Source organism: Polypterus senegalus, chromosome 1 (assembly GCF_016835505.1).
Source record: "Polypterus senegalus isolate Bchr_013 chromosome 1, ASM1683550v1, whole genome shotgun sequence".
In the NCBI taxonomy this organism is placed as follows: Eukaryota; Metazoa; Chordata; class Cladistia; order Polypteriformes; family Polypteridae; genus Polypterus; species Polypterus senegalus.
In genome coordinates this window covers 77,688,244-77,704,039 of record NC_053154.1, presented here as the reverse complement: position 1 = coordinate 77,704,039, position 15,796 = coordinate 77,688,244, and the positions used below count along the sequence as shown (strand labels likewise).

The 15,796-nt window shown below is 35.7% G+C and overlaps 1 protein-coding gene across 6 annotated transcripts in view; it reads right to left on the bottom strand.

Annotated features, from left to right (window-relative positions):
• Positions 1 to 15,796, bottom strand: part of otud7b (OTU deubiquitinase 7B) — a 144,831-nt gene that overhangs the window by 45,311 nt on the left and 83,724 nt on the right. Inside the window, exon 1 of one of the 6 annotated variants that reach the window (XM_039751271.1) lies at positions 4,170 to 4,189. The exons of the other annotated variants lie outside the window; for them this stretch is intronic. The gene's annotated coding sequence lies outside the window, so the exon portion shown is untranslated. Of the gene's footprint in view, positions 1 to 4,169; positions 4,190 to 15,796 lie in introns of those variants that run through there. 6 annotated transcript variants of the gene reach the window in all.

Genomic DNA, 15,796 nt, shown 5'->3' with positions numbered 1-15,796 from the left:
TTCTACTATGAAGGAGAGGCCATTATATCAGCAAAAGGTGGCTACTTTGATGAATCAAAAATTTGAATAAAATTTTGTACACTTAATGATTCCTTGACTTATTTTTATTTACTATTGCTTATTGGTTCTATGCCTTGATTTCATGAAACATTAAAACATTAAAATGCATGCATTTCCATAAAAACTGAGGTGTTCTAAAACTTTTGCCGACTAGTGTAGGTGTTTCTCTTGGCCCTGCTAATGTACTGAAGTGAGGTCGCTGGCCTCATATTTGTTTGATTTGTGCATCCCTTTCAAAGGTAGTTTACCTTGGAAGTCCCAACAGGGCTGTAGCTCTTGAAGCATCTTCTGGTATCCTGAAACATAGCCATTTCAGGGGAAATGCCCAGGGGCAGCAACAGGCACCTTTGCCTCTGTAGAGTTATTCTGAGATTGCTTTGCATTTAGCCTGTAACCCTACAAGAGTCCTTTGCCACCGCTGTGTTTGAAAAATGAGTGATGAGTTAATGTGACATAGGTAACTGGGGTGCATGTGTAAATCAAGGATAACAATTTAGGCATTTCCAGTATTAACTTGTCCACTGATGTGTAAGGGGAAAAAAAAAAAAAAAAACTTAGCTGTAAATTTGTATGTATATTTAACATACAAAAATATGACAACTGACTCTTTGATGAAGTTAACCAAAAAAATTAAAAATGCTCCAGCTTTCAAATCAATTAGCCAAGTTGCCAAATGCAACTTACTGTTATGCCATGAGTACATTTTCTAACGTGTTTATTCCTGTTATCTTCTTTTAAGTTATAGATTTTTTGGTATATTTCTTGAAGTTATCTAAATATCTGATGACAAAACATCCAAAAGAGTACTTTAAAAGAAATTAGAAAATGTAATGAGTATAGTCCTATTTATAACAGCCTCCATCAAACCATCAAACTCTTAAATGTCATAAATGGAATAGCAAACTGTACTATAAAAAAGCTCTTCTAAAAACATTGAAAATCTTATTTTCACTTTTTCCATTTTATTCTCTTTAAAAACCAAGACTAGTCCAACTTTAAAATTCAAGTTTATTTGTCATTCCAGCCATTATCTAAAATGCAATAGGATAAAATTGTGTTTCTCAACGCCAGTGAATGTGCAAAAAGGGAAAGGAAAAAACACAAAAAAGTAAACTACAAGAAAGCAGATGAGAACAATACAAAGACAGTGCTGAATTCACAAGGTTCAACCAATACCTGAGTTAAAAGTATAAAATTGTCAACTGAAGACTATGGTTAAAAGTAAACAATTATACATATAAAAAAGGCTTATAGTATGTGCATGTCACAGAGAGTTTAGCAGTCTTATTGCATGTGGAAAGAAGTTACTACACATTCTAGCTGTTCTTGATTTTATCGAGCGAGATTTCCTACCAGATGGCAAGAGATTGAACAGTCCATGAGAGGGGTGTGAAGAGTCTCTCACAATGCACAGGGCTTTCTTCTTGCATCTACTCTTAAAAATGTCCTCAATGGAGGGTAGAAAGACTCTGATAAACCTTTCAGCCACCCTCACCACATGTTGCAGAGTCTGTTGTCAGATAAACTGCAGTTTCTGTACCAAGATGTAATGCCATTCGTCAGAACACTCTCAGTAGTACCACAATAGAAGGTGGTGAGGATTAGAGGGGGGATTCCCACTTGCTTCATCCTCTTAAGGAAATGCATCCTCTGCCAAGCTTGCTTGGCCTGCTATGTGGTATTGAGAGTCCAGGAGAGATCCTCAAGAATTTTGTGCTGCTGATCCTTCTTCCACAGGGAAGCCACTGATATGCAGAAGGGCATATTCAGCCTTTGTTCTGAAGTCCAAAATCTCCAAAATAAACTCTTTTGTCTTGTTGGGACACACCAGCTCACTAACTGTTCCATGTCTACCCTGAAGTTTTGTCTTAATTACTGATGAGTCCTACTACTGATGTATCATCAGCAAACTGGATAAGTTGATTTGTGCTGGATTTGGCAGTACAGTCATGTGTTAGCAGAATAAAAGAGCAATTAACTGTGCACACAGCCTTGAGGGGCTCCCATGCACAGTTTGAAAGGGCATGATGTCTTTTAAAGCCACTATTAAGCTTTTTTGTTTTGCGATATTACTTCCCTTACTTTATTCTTTACATGCTTCCAAAAGTACAGATCTAAAAATGCTTAAGCTTTGAAACCTTTAACAGTCAACTTACTGTACCTCTTTCAAGAACAAATACAGAAACAGTTACAAAAGGGAAGAAAGGTTTATGAATTTCCATAATTACTTTTGATATTTCTCCTTGAAATGCATACAAAAGGAAGCTGGAGCACCATTTAAAACATATTAGAGGATCATATCTAAAACAGCAATCTGTTGTATAATACCCTTTCAAATCAGTTTTAAAAATGTGAAAAATGAATAGAACCTAAACAGATATTTTCTGTCAAAACCAAGATATTCATTAAATGTTTGTGTTACTCAAAGAATACCTAAAATATCCAATGTTCCAAGACAAATCTTGAGCTAATGAATTCAGACAGAGGAATTTAGGACTCATTCTATGAAAATCAAATATATCACTATAACCCAGTGTCCAAAAAACATGAAATCAAGGGAAGCATGTTAATTTCTTGATATCAAAGAAATTCAGTGTCCATGCTAGTGTTGGAAAGATTCTTCAGAATAATTTTTTTTAGAATGTTGTAGGCATAGTCCATAATTATTAAGGTTTAAAAGGAACACATAACTGGTCAACATTACTCTGATTTGCATTGGTGTTTGTGGAAGTCAGTCTAGGACTAATGGCTAGAAATATCATTGACCATTCACTTCTGCTTCAAAAACATGCTTACGTTAACAATACATGAAGTGCTCTCTGCAATACAAGGGATGTTACACCCCACTCTCTTCTCTAGACCTCGCCTGGTGTGACTACCTTCTGTCTCTCAATCTCAATGCCTACACTTATGTCATGCTCTAAGCCGATGAGGATGTCAAGTCAGCTGTAAAACTGCAATTTTAATAACAAAGTAAGTTTAATTAAAATCAGTAACTTTTTAATTAGGAATTTGGACAAATAAAACAAAACAGTTTGTATTGGATTTCCATCTGGCAATTTACGATAAAGTATTGCTCTGGACAAAACATTGGTCCGATATAGGACAGAATAAAACACTGTGACAAGACAGAAATCAATATAAGATCCTTGGAACGTGACATGACACGACAATAACTGTAATACAGTAGTACAATTTAATCACAGTTTTACTCAACCTATTTTCAGTCTCACTTGGATGCGGCTTGCTAAAAAGTTTCAGATTATAGTAACAGAAAAATATGGATCTCCACCCAAACCAAAATAAATACAAAAAGGTGGCTAACAGGAAGGGCAGCCCAAATATTTTCCATTTGCATTGCCTACATTAACTGCTAAAAAGAACTTTCATTTTTTCTTTAACTCTTAACAATCCCAGACACCGAAGACACGTACAATACTCTACAATGCTGTTAAAGCCAGATGTTTACTCTAAATAGACATTATGAAAGCAAAATTCTGTTCCATTTTTCTCTGCCAAACATTAAGGAACAGAACACAGTAAAACAGAATGTGCACTTGAAAGGTTCATCAGTAAAACCAAGCAATGGACACCACCATATCAGCTGAAAACAAAATCATCACACAAAGTGTGTTCATCCATGCCACTGAAAATCATCACATACTATTTATTACGGCATGGGATGGGTTTTATAAATTAATACAATTATATCACCAAATGTCTGTGCATTCTTGACTTCTGAATGAAACAAACCCAACAAGGAAAAAGCCAAAAGTATTCCGCACAGACATACTGTAATACTCACTGCAAATCAATAGTGCCTTTTGGAGATGATGCTTTAGTAAAAGTAAGTGTTTTCTGGTTTCAAACTATGGATTGTACTACACAAAAAAGTAAAAAAAACACTTTTACTGAAGTAAAAAAACAGAATAATTTTTAGGAAAAAATGTTTAAATGAAAAGCTTTCACCGTAACATAAAAAGAAAATGTTTTTCCAACATAACTTGTTGCAATCTGTTCTAACCCTAACCCAACTCCTCAATGTTTGAACATTAGCATTAACAAAATTTTCCAAGATTTTAAAAGTTAAAATATACAATAACACATACTTTATTGATATCAAATGAAGTAGATCTTTTGTTTCTGCATAAAACTCCAGCTAAACAAGGAGACATGATCCTCCAGTTTAAAAACATGCCAACTGTCAATTAACACACCCATACTGCACAGCCGTTTATCTTGTTTTTTATAATTGCTTTAGTTAATTTATGTGTGGGTGGCACCTTTTTAGTTTACTGTCATGTTTATGGAGTATAACGAAATCTTACTTGCATGTCTGACCAACATAGAAAAGTGGTTAGTATTGCATCATGGAACATGCATCCCAATTTTGTATCTTGCACCCGTTTTTGTTGTCTGTGTGAATTTATGCACATCTCTACAGTTGCTGCACAGGGCTTTCTCTGGGTACTCTAGTTTTCCACGTACTGTATATCCCAAAGATGTGCACGTTAGGTCAATTGGAAATTTTAAATTGGCCACATGAGTTTTGGTGTGTCGGAGTGAATACGTCATTCAAGTAAGTCCTGACCTGGAACAAAGTAAGCTAGTGCTTTTTCTAATAAGAGTAACAAAAAGCCCACGGGTCTGCTAATAGTGAAACACGCATATGCCCAACCACTTTGAACTAACATATAAAAACCCTGAGAATAACACAGCAGTTTTTACATTATGGTAACATATGTAATACTGACATATACAGTGGGTACGGAAAGTATTCAGACCTCCTTCACTTTTTCACTCTTTGTTATATTGCAGCCATTTGCTAAAATCATTTAAATTAATTTTTTTCCTCATGTACACACAGCACCCCATATTGACAGACAAAAAAAAGAATTTTTGAAATTGTTGCAGATTTATTAAAAAAGAAAAACTGAATTTTTTTTTGAAACTGTCGACTAGATTACTGTAACGCACTCCTCTCAGGACTACCCAAAAGACATAAATCGTTTGCAACGAGTGCAGAATGCAGCTGCTAGAATCCTAACTAGGAAAAGAAAATCCGAACACATTTCTCCAGTTTTAATGTCACTACACTGGTTACCTGTGTCATTCAGGATTGACTTTAAAATTCTGCTTATGGTTTATAAAGCCTTAAATAATCTCGCCCCATCGTATATATCGGAATGTCTGACACCTTATATTCCAAATCGTAACCTTAGATCCTCAAATGAGTGTCTCCTTATAATTCCAAGAACAAAACTTAAAAGAAGTGGTGAGGCGGCCTTCTGCTGCTATACACCTAAAATCTGGAACAGCCTGCCAATAGGAATTCGCCAGGCTGATACAGTAGAGCAGTTTAAAAAACTGCTGAAAACATATTACATTAACATGGCCTTTCTATAACTTCAATTTAACTTAATTTAACTTAATCCTGATACTCTATATGTTCAATTTCCTCATAACAACTATTCATGGTGGCTCTAAAATCCGTACCCTACTCTCTTTTCTGTTTCTTTTTCCGGTTTCTTTGTAGTGGTGGCCTGTGCCACCTCCACCTCCACCTACTCAAAGCTTCATGATGCTCCAACAATGATGGATGGATTAAAAGGCAGAATTCTACGTGACCATCTTCATCAAGCCCTTCCGTGAGAACCCTAAATCCAAAGAGGACTGTTTCATTTATGTTAGGTAGAATGCCCAGAAGGGACTGGGCGGTCTCATGGTCTGGAATCCCTACAGATTTTATTTTTTCTCCAGCTGTCTGTGGAGTTTTTTGGTTTTTTCTGTCCCCCCTGGCCATTGGACCTTACTCTTATTCGATGTTAATTAATGTTAATTTATTTTGTTTTCTTATTGTGTCTTTCATTTTTCTATTCTTTATTATGTAAAGCACTTTGAGCTACTGTTTGTATGAAAATGTGCTATATAAATAAATGTTGTTGTTGTTGAAATATCACATGATCCTAAGTATTCAGACCCTTTGCTCAGTATTTAGTAGAAGCACCCTTTTGAGCTAATACAGCCATGAGTCTTCTTGGGAAAGATGCAACAAGTTTTTCACACCTGGATTTGGGGATCCTCTGCCATTCCTCCTTGCAGATCCTCTCCAGTTCTGTCAGGTTGGATGGTAAACGTTGGTGGACAGCCATTTTTAGGTCTCTCCAGAGATCTGGCTGGGCCATTCAAGAACAGTCACAGAGTTGTTCTGAAGCCACTCCTTCGTTATTTTAGCTATGTGCTTAGGGTCATTGTCTTGTTAGAAGGTAAACCTTCGGCCCAGTCTGAGGTCCTTAGCACTCTGGAGAAGGTTTTTGTCCAGGATATCAGTGTACTTGGCCGCATTCATCTTTCCCTCGATTGCAACCAGTCGTCCTGTCCCTGCAGCTGAAAAACACACCCACAGCATGATGCTGGCACCGCCATGCTTCACTGTGGGGACTGTATTGGACAAGTGATGAGCAGTGCCTGGTTGTCTCCACACATACCGCTTAGAATTAAGGCCAAAAAGTTCTATCTTGGTCTCATCAGACCAGAGAATCTTATTTCTTACCATCTCAGAGTCCTTCAGGTGTCTTTTAGCAAACTCCATGCGGGCTGTCATGTGTCTTGCACTGAGGAAAGGCTTCCGACAGGCCACTCTGCCATAAAGCCCTGAATGGTGGAGGGCTACAGTGATGGTTGACTTTCTACAACTTTCTCCCATCTCCTGACTGCATCTCTGGAGCTCAGCCAAAGTGATCTTTGGGTTCTCCTTTACCTCTATCACCAGCTCTAGGAAGGGTTCTGGTCGTCCCAAACGTCTTTAATTTAAGGATTATGGAGGCCACTGTGCTCTTGGGAACCTTAAGTGCAGCAGAAATTTTTTTGTAACCTTGGCCAGATCTGTGCCTTGCCACAATTCCATCTCTGGGCTCTTCAGGCAGTTCCTTTGACCTCATGATTCTCATTTGCTCTGACATGCATTGTGAGCTGTAAGGTCTTCTTATATAGACAGGTGTGTGGCTTTCCTAATCAAGTCCAATCAGTATAATTAAACACAGCTGGACTCAAATGAAGGTGATCTCAAGGATGATCAGAAGAAATGGAAAGCACCTGAGTAAAATGTATAAGTGTCACAGCAAAGGGTCTGAATGCTTAGGACCATGTGATATTTCAGTTTTTCTTCAATAAATCTGCAAAAATTTCAAAAATTATTTTTTTTTGTCTGTCAATATGGGGTGCTGTGTGTACATTAATAAGGAAAAAAATTAATTTAAATGATTTTAGCAAATGGCTGCAATATAACAAAGAGTTAAAAATTGAAGGGGGTCTGAATACTTTCCATACCCACTGTAGAGCAAAATACATTTTCAAGAGTAAGCCAGTATATAAATAAAATACATTCCAAATATCAAACTTTAAGCATCATAATTAAACCTCAAGCAGTATAAAGCATAAGCATTATCATAATCATTGGTTAAACAACAAAAAAGATCAATACAAGGTCATGATGCGAGAGCAGGGGCCAGGTTGCACCATCTTGAAGTATTATTGTAAAAATTATTCAAAGAAAGTATATTTGAAATCACAAGTAGATCAGAATCACTAATGCACAGTGTATTCTTTTTATTACAAAGTTCAAGATTTCTTCTACCTAAGACATTAAATTGACTTACATTATATTATGCAAAGACAAAATGCTATACATCCATCTACCCATTCTGAAACCTCTTCACCTGCGTCAGAGTCACAGAAGAGCTAGTGCCCATCACAGTGGCACTGGACAGAAGGCCTGAACCAGCTAGGGCTGTCACAATACCAAAATTTTAAGACATGATACAATACTAAGAAACTTACTGAAATTCGATTACATTTTTGATATCTAATACAGTATATTATACAACTCAATAAAAATATATTTAAATTAACTGCAATTTTGTACACAATAAAATCTTCTAAACTAAAATTTAAAAGTAAAGGCGTTTAAATCTGGTGAAAGGGTTTTGTTTTTTTACATTGATGAAAACAAATACTATTAATGAGGTAGGACAATGATACAAATGTCATTAAATGTTAATTGAATAACTAAACCAAATGTAAAAAAAAAACAAACATTCAAGTAAAAATAATATTAAAGTGATCTTTTATAAACAATTGTTTAAGAAAATAACTAACACATTTAAAGGCCTTCTGTACTATAAATGCAAACAGTGCAAATTGCATTTTTGTGCAAATAAACTACAATGTCTTTGTTGATTTCAAATTTTTGCAAGAAAGACAAGCATGTCAACATGCTCTTCTGTGAGGCGTGCACAGCTGAAAGTTTATTAACACACGAAGGATTCTCACCACTGAACTGAACACTGAAAAGTTATAGTGCCTTGGTAAATGTAATGAAATATAATTAATTCAATTAAATAACCTGCTAACGCTGCACAGTACAGCAACCATTTATATATATACTGTATATATATATATATATATATAAAAAACAAATCAAGAGAGCAAAGAAACCCCATTACATAACCCTGTTGCCCCTAAATGAGCCGAACTTTGTGGGCTAAGTGACAACTCGCACTGCACGTTAGTGTGTCTAGTTGTGTACAGCATGTGAACAAATTGTACAAACACATTCAGTCTGAATGAAATGCCACCAACTGGGTGCTCAGAATACATGTGCATAAGGCCTTGACAGAAAGCTATACCCATATCAAAGAAAAAGCTTGATAGCCACAGGCTTCTCAAAATGTTTATTTAAAAAAAGGAGTGGTGTTCCTGACTCTTGCCATACTGTGCTCTAAAAGTACAAAAAAGAAAGTGTGACTGAACACATAGTCTATTTAATCTACTGTTGTGTTTATTTTGCCCATTTAGATGTATGTGGGTTGCTAAATTATATTTAGATTTTTGAAATCAACAATGTGAAACTGAGCATTACAACAGCAATACCCAAATGTACAATATACTGTGATTGATGCACAATGAAATTTGATAACATCAGAATATTCACCCCATGAAAATGCTGATAGTACAAGACAGCTGACTGAAATTACTGACATGAAAGAAATTCTTGTGATTGTATGAGAACCCAATTGTAAGATAGCAATCAGGCATCACAACCCTTCTCATAGTGCACATGAAGCAATGGCTGATGAAGCCAAAATTCGAGCCAACTCAAAAAAAAAAAAATCATTTGGTGGCTGCAAATCAGGCTTGAAATCTTGCTAAAACTGCACAGTGTATGGCCATCATCATATTGTTGTTTTCCATCCCAATTTGCCACAAATTCAAAGTAATTCGAGATGCCACTTCGGCTACCCTCTTTGTCATTTAAGTGAGCTGGTGAAGGCCCCCAAAACCACTGAAGTTGTTATATTAACACCTGTGAGTGGATGGAAATAGGGTTGCAATTCTAGTCGTGACGAACCAGAAGTGCATTCGTAATGCAGGCTGCAGAATCGATACTATGAAAAACAAGTACTGAACTAAAATTAAAATGTTGATACTTATTGATATTTTGATTCTTTTGACAACCCTAGAACCAACCAACTTACACATGCTCACATTCACATGTGCTCACTCATATTAGGTAGACAAGAAATTATTACTATAAAAATTAACAAAATAAATTCATGGATACTACTTAGGATACTACATAATAAACAAAATGAAAAAGAAGACTGCCACTCTTTGAAATGCTGAAAGACTGTAACCTGTTTATTTGGTTTTATACAGTTACAACTTTACCAGTCACAAAGATCAAATAACTGCCTCACTTAAAGGAATGAAACTGATTCGTTATTGTTGGTTTACATAAGCAATGACAGATGAAGAATACAATTCTTCTGTCTTTCTCAAATATAGTACCATACACTATAAACTGTGTCTTTTTCACACATTTAAATACATTTACATTATTATAGGTTATTTTTCATTATGTAGGAACCAAGTACTGTAGCAATGTTCAACTACAGCTAATACAAAGCATTATACAATACAAAATTCTATCTACCAATAGGTTTTCAAGGGATTCCACAGTACATAAATGTTTGCACTGCTTATGTATTCATTTTTAACCACTTTAATCCTACTATTTGAACCACTTTAATCCTAAAATTTCAGAGAGCAAGACCCTATAATGACATGACGTAAGACAGGAACCAACTAGAATAGGACATACTTATTTTTGTATTAAAGTTACACTATTGTAAGTTGTAAGATATAGCCACACTTTTTTGGACCTGCTTTTCCAACTTCAGGTTCTGAAACATCCACAGGACAACCCAGAAAAATGTGGTATAAGTCATGGCTTTTGATGGAATATCTTCCTTCAAGAACTATGATACACATGCACCCCCACTGCCATTAACCATGCCAAACTGGAATCAGTAATTTACTTTACCATAATTACTAGAGTATGGGATAGAGGGGATATAACTAGAGTTATTATATTTGATGAAATGTATTATTGATACACCGAGGGTATTATCAACAGCCTAGAAATTATACTAAATATGTTTGTAAATGCTATTTTATACTGAGAATTACTGAGAGAACTATAAACACAGAAAATTCAAAGAGTTTTCAAACACACAGCAGATAACAAAAAAAAAAAAATCACAGTAGACCAGACAGAATTCAGCAATATTACAAAATTGAGAAAAGCAAGGACTAATGTGACCATGGGTTAAAGGGAATAGAAAGGAATCCTTGCAGGAGAAAAAAAAAATCAAAGAATAGACTTGGAGATTGAATTAGTTTACTTTTTCTTGTCTGAAAAAGCTGCTCTTGTTCATCTCCCTCAGAGAGGCAATTTCATACCACGGGCACAGTAGGCTTTTGTTAATTTGGTAAATAAAGTCAGATCCTACTTAAATTACTTTCTTACTCATGTTCCAGCTTGATCAACAGACCACACCTAAATCACGTGAGAGGGCAGCATTTGCAAAGCAGGGAAAGAATGCAAAGTCAAGGGTGTTACTTAAAGTGGCTAGATAAAAAAGGCTCATGTGATCTGGCTTGCACTTACTTCTTAATGCATTATGTTATCAATAAAACATGGTACCAAGGTACTAAAAGGTAAAAAGAAAAATCAACAAGACTATATTGCTTATCGTGAATGACTGTGGTTCAGTATGTTTGTTGACCAAGCGTTTTATTTTTGAGAATCTGTTTTAATATTTAAACAAAAGAACACTGTACTAAAACATCCATATATATATATATATATATATATATATAGAGCATGCTAAGTCACCTCATACATATGCAATCACAATGCTACAGAATATCATTGGCTCCTAGAGCGCCTCCCTCCTGACGCATTGAGACTCTGCCACATATATTCAAGAGTAACTGGCAGCAGGATCATAAACAACATTGTAGTACCTCTCTATAGTGCCTCTGCATTCTGGAAGTCTGGAAATGGTGTAAAGCACCATTGGGTAGCCACTATCACCTGGCACATGCAGTGACATGATTGCTGTTACAGTGAATATTGCAAGCTATTATGAAACACTGACGGTTCAGCCAGTTACCTTGCCTTACCAAACCAGCTATTCGCCACGTGCAGTACTATCATACCTGCCAAAGCTAATTTGCCTCAAAATAAATGAATCACGGGTTTACCCGAGACACTGAGACACAACGTTTGTCAGCCACATCATAGCATTACAGATGAGACTTGTGCATTAATGCAAGGTAACTGCTCACAGTTTAAAAAAAAAACAACAGCTGAACATTTTATGTATGCACACTCACATCATATGAGAACTAGATGGTGCCTCAGCAGTCAGTTAATGAGCTCCAGCACAGGAAGTGAAGCTTGGCCAAGATATTCCTGACTTGTCAGCAAGTTCCCTGAAAATTGACAAGTAGCCGACATGAACTAACAAAAACACAAAAACTTCTTCAGTGCAAATATGTGGCACTGGCTCTCTTAAAATGGAACTAAAATGCAGTCTGTACATCATATTCATCGTTTTTGAGGTATGTTTGTTACGCCAACACACATTACAACAACGGCTGAGTGATATGAATTATTATGCATGCAAGTTATCATTTAGCTGGTTTGTCTGCATTTCCCGGTTTGGTCATGGGTATTTTAATTTCCCAGTTTGTCCAAGATGTTGCGTACACATCAGTCAGATTTGTCATAAATATACAGGGGTACATTCACCTGTCAAGCTGTCTTTTATAAATCCTGATGTTTGTATGGGAAGTTGTGTATGTACATCTTGATCCTCTTTTTTGTGTACACAATCTTTATAAATGAGGCCGTTGGACCTGTAAGGCAGCAGCACTAAGCAATGCACCACCATACTACCCATGTAAGGCACCATACAAGACTCTAATAGAAACAAATGGATTATTAATAATAGCAATAATACACTTCTCATGGTCAACATGGTAAATATACTTATTATAATTATTATTAATTATTCATAGTTCCAGAGACTTCCAACTACAACACATTTTCAAAGTAAGCAATAGAGAAAGTGTCAGGGGGACTTTTTTGAAATAACGGCCTTACTAAATAAATACTACATATCAAACAATTTAGAGAATAAGTGTTGTGAGACAGTTTATGAGAGTAAAGAAACAATGTCAACATCTTTTCATGTCCATTTCATAATACCCACAGTCTACTCAAGCCTAAGTAATCACAGCCATGCGCAAGACAGAAAAAAATTCTGAGAGACCTATCACCCAGCAGCAACAGGTCTCTGATGCCTCTAGATCCCCAGAAGCTGCATGCGCACTGCACTGAATGGGTCAGCATTTGTATACCCAGCGCCAAGTGGCATGGGTATGTCACTGAAGCACATCCATGATAGGGAACCAGGTCCTGCAACTGTTCCCCACAAATGCAGAATTCCTCATGAGTGTTGGTCATAACCACGCATTGAGTCCTTGCTCTTTGTACATGCCACATGTCCATACTACCAATTATGTGATTTAATGAGGGCCTCAGATTGGTGCTGCCACCGTCAGTCACAGCCTCTGGCAGAGCCCTTGAAGACAACTGAATGCCACTACAGAGAAAGTAAAAGTCGTAATAACTTTTCCCTAGCTGAACCTGCGGAGGGTTCACTACTAAGCCTGACCCAGGGTTCCCATACCAGTCCCCCAAAAAAGCTGGCATCCTCCTGAAACTAACCCCAACATTTTCCCTATTGAATCAATGCCTTGTCAGTATCCATGTGGGATTTCTGCATATGTGGGTTTTTTTAGGAACGTAACCCCCCGATAGATTGACTGTATATATAGGGTACAATATTATCCGCAGATTTCTCTCATCCATGGGGGATATGTTCTCCTACTATGTGGAGGACTACTGTATATTACACCAAGGGGGAGGAGGATGGGATGTTTCATACTGCAAGTTGTTAAACCCAGGACATTTTCATATTCTTCAGTTGTTTATCGGGATGCATAGCCTGAAATTTGGACTGTCTATGTCACTGGAATGTGTGGTCACCGTAGCAAATCAGGCTGACTGTAAAATGGTAAATAATTATAATCTTCAGAAAATGAAGCCGCAAGATTGGTTTAGTGGAATGTAAATACCGAGTAAATGTTGTGTATAACAACTAACACATCACAGAGTACTTCATTCACATCCTGACAGCCTTTTGTTTCTATGGCTTGTAGTTTAATCTTTTATGGTTAGGAAGATTATTTAACTTAATTGTTATGACTTAAAGCATCAGAATTTGTGAAATAGTGATGCACTGGTTCTCTTTTGCCTGTACTTAAGGCATTGGGAAGACTTGGGAAGACAACTTGCTAATGCCTCCTTTTTCAAATAGCCTACAAGTTCCAACCCATGCATGCAGTCTGCTGGTATTTCAATAACTTGTATAGAGGATCTGTTTGGCATTAGCAGTGGCTATAAGATGTGAAACAAGGAACATATACAAATTATGCAAGTTGGTGTTACTTCATTCAAGTTAAAATTGAAACAGTAATTTGTAGCTGAAGTTATGTTATAAAGAATGTTTTTCCATTTTGAAACAGAAGAGGTTGCAAATTCGCCAATGAATTTTAATGGAAGATTTTCAATTTTTAAAACTATATAACACAGTCTGCTCAAGATAGCTCACTGAAAATTGAATTGTCCCAACAAATTGTCTTGAAGAATATGTGTGCCACAATTTAACAAAATTAGTCCATGGGGGGCTGTGTAGTTTCATGCAGATATACACACAGATAGATGTGGCTATTGCAATAGGTACTTTGCACATTATATGCAAACACAACAAAAAGCGATTCATCTTGCCATCATTTCATCTCCATCTCACAATTTCATAACAATACAAATTAAACAATAACAACTCGTATCTTATTGGTGATATCACTGAGCTCTCAAAAAATAAAACCAAAGAGACAAATACACACGGAAAAGCCAGTTAGTGTCTAGATTAAGTATGGATTTTTCATGAGCCAAAGAAAGCAGCTTTATGGCAAACAGCAAAAACGTTATTAAAATAATAAAACAAATGAGTCACTTATCAACCTGTTATACACAAAAACACCAAACTAAAGACTTTAGGCAAACAAAGAGTTTTTTTCCAGGTGCTTACTTTAAAATGAGTTTTGTAAGAACACAGGGGCATTGTTGGAAACTTGTTAAGAAGAAATTTTGTACAAAAGTTTTTCTTTACTGAGAGAGTCAGACAAATGGAAAAAGAACATGAATTTAGAGACCTTGAAAAATCAGTTTAATGTGATTTTTGAGAAATTAGATGAACAGGATTAGTGAGCTTTGTTGGGCTGAATAGCCCATTCTTATCAAAATTTTCTGATGATCCAATGTGAAAATTGCTTTAACTATTCTTGTTAGATAATTTTAATTATTATTTTTGTTGTATTTGTAAGGGATCTTATTCTGATTCTTACATTAGACTTAGAGTTCACATTAGAAATGAACACTTTTTAAGAAAATAGATCATAAATGTATACAAAAATAAATCCATAAAAAATGTCCTTTACCTGGAAGTTACAAGTGAGCCACCTCTTTTATAGCATTACCATCAATACTGTATTGAGCTGTGTTTGCCTGTCAGCAATGGCATGAGTGAATGAGACTGAGATTGAAAGAGACAGAGAGAGAAACTATATCTTTTATCAGTACACAAGAGGTGAATTACTTTTTCTGAGATTGTATTTATTTTTTATTTTTTTTAAATATCAAATAAGCAAATCTTACACGTTTGGGTCATGTACTCATTCTACCTGTGAACTGGCATCGAAATTATAAATATTTGTAAGTATATCACATGGAATAAATAGAAAAGCCTTCACTTCATGCAAAATGAACTGCCAGATGCATAATGCAATCCATGTGGCATCCTAGAATTCAACAGAATACGCAAAAAAGATACAAAATTAAATATTCCCTATTTTAAAGTGCTGCAATTTGACATTAAGTTATGAATTTCACGTGAAGTCTTAATGCTACTTATTTTTTTTACTAAACATTTACTGAATTACTTGAATTTTAACATGCCTACAACAAGGTATGCAGCTTATAAGAACATTGTACAAATAAATACATTTAAGAATTTCACATAAGTTTAATACAAATAATTAAACATAAGTGCTGTATTAAAAAAATCAATTTAAAAAGTAAAACAGACTGAAAATTTTCGTTATATAAATTGCCTAATATTTAAAAATAAATGCAAATACATTATATGTTTAAAAAGCAAGCAGATTAAATAAAAAAGCAAATTTATCTTGAGGCTGAAAG